We start from the raw sequence: 5,093 nt of genomic DNA on the forward strand, positions 1-5,093 counted from the left end.
CCTGCAGCGGCGACTCCGGGCTCCAGCGCTCCTGGGGGAAGTAGCCGGGGGCTCCGGGCGGGCCCCCCGGGGGCGGCAGCGCCAGCAGCAGCAGCAGCAGCAGCACCGGGCGCGGCCGCCAGCCCCGCCTGCACGCGCGTGGGGCCGCCGCCATCGCGCCACGCGTCGCCTTTAAGCCGTTTTTTCTGCCGGCGGACGCGGACCGCGCCTTGAAGAGGCCAGTGGGGGGCCCCGCCCTGCCGCGCGCCTTAAAGGGGAGGAGCGCCTGGAGTGAATCAGCCGTCTGGGCCCGTTTCCCAGGCCCCGCCCTCAGGACGGCCTTAAAGGCACAGAGAGCCCGGAGCCTTCCAATCGGACGTGACTCTGGTGCCTTCAAGGTGTCGGAGCTCAGAACAAGCCCTGCCTCCCGACACCTGCCCCCGCCTGATGTGCCTCCAGGCGGAACTGGCTAGTTAGGACCAGGTTTCACGGGGACGTCGTCTAGGGCTGTTGGGTGTGAAGCGCGCGTGGTCCCTGGCGTCCTGCAGACCTGGCTTCAAATTCAGCCCCACCGTGGGCTCCCAGTGTGAGCCTCAGTTTGTCCATCTGTACTATAGGGTCTTCCCGACGCCTCAAGGCTGGCGGCTGCTGGAGCCAGATACTTGAAAATGCTGAGCACGCGATCTGGGGGCAGGGTGGGAGTTTCCAGGGAAATGCTATCAGGGAATTGTTTCCCAGGACTCTTATCAATGTACTTTACGATTGCTTGTTTCTGGGCCATTCTTAAAAACTAAGTTTTAAGAAAGATGCTCAGGTGTACATTTATTAGTATGGTCGGTAGGAGGAGATTCAGTATTGTTAAGTGACATTCGGGGCACTGTAGTGTGTCCTTGTGCTCAGGGGACTGTAGGGCTTGAATTTAAGTAAGACAGGGCGGTGGGCTTGACCCAAAAAGCCTCACGGCTCCCGGCGCGCTCCCGGCGCGCGGCTAACCGAGTCACGTGATATTTGCCCTTCCTCCTCCCCATGCCCTTCTCCTTGTCCATCCCCTTCTTCCAAATTCATTTCTCTCCTTTCTTCTGTTCTCCAGTTTTTTCTACAATAATCATTTGTGCAAGTTCAGTTTTTAGCTGAATGTTTTGGAAGCGCAACCAAAAATTTACTGGTTACATGATTGACTAAGGGAGTGAGGAAGGGAGTGGAGGAAGGGGGTCTGGCCACACTGGTCACTGCTGCTGAATCCGAGTAGGGGCACACTTGGGGCTCTGCTTTAGGGGTATGTTAGAGACTTTCTGTAATAAAATGGCAAAAACAATTCTGCACTCTATGAACCTGGCCAGAGCATTCATATTGAGTTAGAAAAACAGAGTGACAAGATGTATCCCATACCCTGATAAACTGAGAAAAGACTAGAAGGTTTTCGGACCAAAGACAAATAGCGATTTTCTCCAGGAGGACCGGAGGGCAAATTCTTGTTTCTCCAGTTTTGCAGGATTAACATCACATCCTGGGTTTAAAAACTACAACAACAGCTGTACAAGGCTGCAGAAGCACAAATGTTATCTCAGAAGTTGGAGCTGGAGAGTAAAGTCAGGAAAAGTGAAGAAACTCTCTTTGGGGAGGCTGAAAACGCCAGGGCGGAAAGAGGCGGAACCATCTCCACGGGGAGTCTGCATCTCCCCCTCTGAAAGCTGAACCCAGAAGGACCCTGGGGAAATCCCTCCGGAACCTGCTCCGGAAGCAGCTGTAAGGCTTGTGATACAATGAAGCTGTCAACTGCCAGGACACAGATGGCTTCTCTGGCAGGCAGAGGGAAGTCAATCAGTGCTTCACTCTCAGCTGAGAAACTAGATACCAAGTTAAGATTTGGAGCAAATAAATCCGAAAGGTCTATAGCATGCTGCGAAAGAAAGAAAGAAAGAGAGAAAGAGAGAGAGAGAGAGAGAGAGAGAGAGAGAAAGAAAGAAAGAAAGAAAGAAAAGAAAGAAAGAATAACCTGTACCGTATAGCAAAGCGTTAATATCTTCAATATACAAAGAGTTTTTAGGGATCAATAAGAAAAAGAAAATCTACTGAGGAGAAAAGTAGGCAAAGCCATGAACTGGCAATACACTTTAAAAAATAAAAAAAAAAGCACAAACAAAAATGGCAATAAGCCTATTTTTAGGTTCAATTCAATCATTAAAGAAATTCAAAATGAAACGATGAAATGTGTGCGTCCCTCCAACTGACTTTTTTTTTCTCTTATGGACATCCCTAGTGTTTGGAAAGGATACAGAGAACGTGCACAAATGCTGTTGGTGGGAGGGTAAAGAAACCCAGCGTTTCTGGAGAGGAATGAGGTAGAGATATGAGGGTTATAAAGGCCTCAGAGGGGCGCCTGGGTGGCTCAGTCGGTTAAGCGTCAGACTTCTGCTCAGGTCGTGATCTCACAGTTCATGAGTTCGAGCCCTGTGTTGCGCTCTGGGCTGACAGCTTGGAGCCTGGAACCTGCTTCAGAGTCTACGTCTCCCTCTGTCTCTGCCCCGCCCCTGCTCACACTCTGTCTCTGTCTCTCTCTCAAAAATGAATAAACATTAAAAAAAATTTTTTTTAATAATAAAAGAAAAATAAAAGCCTCGAAATGGTGTGGATGCTTTGACTTATTTGTCCGATGGGAACGAAGAGAGATGTGGTCGAGACGCCGCTGTGGATGTTCCTGGAGGAGGCCGTGAGCAGAGCGGCTGGACCTCGGCACCAGAGCCTGGTTGCCTGGGACAAGTCCCTCTCTGAGCCTCAGTTTCCTCATCTGTAAAATAGAAAGCATCATAAGGAAGACAAAATACGTCAAATGCCTGACACGTAATAAATGCTCAGTAAATGTAAGCCTAGCAAAAGAAACTGAGCAGAAATTATAAGCACCCAGAAGGTAAATGGGCCAAGGAGAGGAGCAAAGTTTCACCAAAAAGAAGCTAAAAACAGCTCATAAACACATGAAAAGATGCTCAATCTCCTCTCCAATTAGACATGCTCATTAAGATGACGACCAGACACCATTATTCACTCAGAAGATCTGAGAAACCCCGAGTCAGTGGATAGCCTGTGCAGCCGATGGGGAAATGGGCCACCTGCATACAGGTGAGGGGCACCAGGTGGGACCACCTTGGTGGAGAATGCTCTGGACACTGCTGTTGAAGTAACAAACACAAGGGGCGCCTGGGTGGCGCAGTCGGTTAAGCGTCCGACTTCAGCCAGGTCACGATCTCGCGGTCCGTGAGTTCGAGCCCCGCGTCAGGCTCTGGGCTGATGGCTCAGAGCCTGGAGCCTGTTTCCGATTCTCTGTCTCCCTCTCTCTCTGACCCTCCCCCGTTCATGCTCTGTCTCTCCCTGTCCCAAAAATAAATAAACGTTGGAAAAAAAAAAAATTTGAAGTAACAAACACAAATGCTCTAAACCCTGAGATTTCGTATTGGGGGATTTACCCGGAGACCTGCACTTGCTTGGAAAGTCTGTTCAAGGTCATTTCCTGAAGCAATAACAGCTCAAAAGACTAGAAGCAAAATAACCATCACTGGTTAGATTCCGGTTAAAAACATTAAGGGGCCCGTTCAACAAGACCTCATCCTCAATTGCACATCCCCAAATATTTTGACACCCAGGAGTCTTTCTAAGACTGTTGAATCTCCATTTACGCCAGCAAGTGTGAATATTCTTCAGTTTATCTACAGTGACCAACTATGGGATGCTAGCCCAGATCAGTGGTGTATTTGTGAGCTGCTGCTGTGTAACAAATGACCCCCCCCCAAAAGTGAGCAGCCAAAAACAACACACATGATCTCAGAGTTTCTGTGGATGAAAAATGTGGGAACTGCTTAGTTGGGTGGGCTCATAAGGCTCTCGTAACAGTAATACTCAAGGGGGTTGAGCTGTTAGCTCTTCCAGAATCCCTGCCCCTACCCCGGGTGCTGAACATCCAGATTATAGCCGTCCTGCCTCCTGGCCTGCTTCTGGTTGGATCGGTTGTTTTCTGCCCCATTTCAGGGAAGTCCCCATGACACATTTCCATCTCACAGCTGGAGCTGAGGACCCCGGCACCTCCCAGCAGTGTCAACCTCAGTCCTACATGCATTTACCGCTCCAACAAAGCGCTCGCTGTAGGATCCTGCGGTAGGAGGTCAGGCTCCCCCGGTGCTGAGCATGGCTCCCTGTACCCCTCTCCCAGAGCAGCCCTGGCTTGTGGTGAGCCCAAGGCTCCCATCGCCATGAGCTCCCCTTGCAGTGTTGGGAACCGGTAGCTACTGGGAGAGGCTCCACAGAGGCCTGGCAATATGCGATAGGACACAAATTCGTGTGCGTGTCAGAGGGTACCTCTGACTCAGACAAACACTGTGGCTCCCCACTGCCCTTGTTTACCGTGAGCTTGGCCAACCTGGCTGGGTCAGGAGATAAGGTATACGCCGTTCCATCCAGGAATCCACACTTAAGAACCATCCCCCCAACAATCCACTGGATGGCCCAAGAGCTTGTGAGATCCTCACCTGCTCCTGTCGGGTCCCATGGGGCCTCCGAGCAGCCATCCAGAGCGCAGGACATGTCGCTGACACCAAGGGCCTTTTTCAGTTCTAAAGCAAGAGACAAACCTTTGGACCCATCTGGGGATTCCATGCGGTCTCTCAGAGAGGCCACAAGAGGGCAAAGGATGGCAGGAAATGTCTCAACCAGGAACCCAAAACAAGTGGCTCAAATAACCCTCTCTCCATACCTGTGGCCATGGCAGACATTGCTAGTCGATCCCCACATCTTCACTGAGCCCCCTACCAACCCTACCTGCCAACACAACACTCCAAGCAGACATTACAAGTCAATTAAGGATGAAACACCATGAAGGACCCCTCTAGGAATAGAGACTCTCTGAGGTTACCTGTTTCTGGATTTTTTTTTTTTTTTTTTTTTTTTTTTACCAATTAGAGAATAGCCTTCTGCCATTTAAAATGCCCCTTTTCTGGGGCGCCTGGGTGGCGCAGTCGGTTAAGCGTCCGACTTCAGCCAGGTCACGATCTCGCGGTCCGTGAGTTCGAGCCCCGCGTTGGGCTCTGGGCTGATGGCTCAGAGCCTGGAGCCTGTTTCCGATTCTG

The 5,093-nt window shown here is 50.8% G+C and overlaps 1 long non-coding RNA gene across 1 annotated transcript; it reads right to left on the reverse strand.

Annotated features, from left to right (window-relative positions):
* Positions 1-2,555: 2,555 nt before the first annotated feature.
* Positions 2,556-4,727, reverse strand: LOC121024237 (uncharacterized). The gene is made up of 2 exons (XR_005787649.1): positions 4,497-4,727; positions 2,556-2,767 (listed from the first exon to the last, which is right to left on the reverse strand). It is a non-coding gene; the product is annotated as an uncharacterized LOC121024237 (long non-coding RNA).
* Positions 4,728-5,093: the final 366 nt, after the last annotated feature.

The sequence above is a fragment of the Herpailurus yagouaroundi genome, unplaced genomic scaffold, assembly GCF_014898765.1.
Source record: "Herpailurus yagouaroundi ecotype Mexico unplaced genomic scaffold, PumYag 61576, whole genome shotgun sequence".
NCBI lineage: Eukaryota > Metazoa > Chordata > Mammalia > Carnivora > Felidae > Herpailurus > Herpailurus yagouaroundi.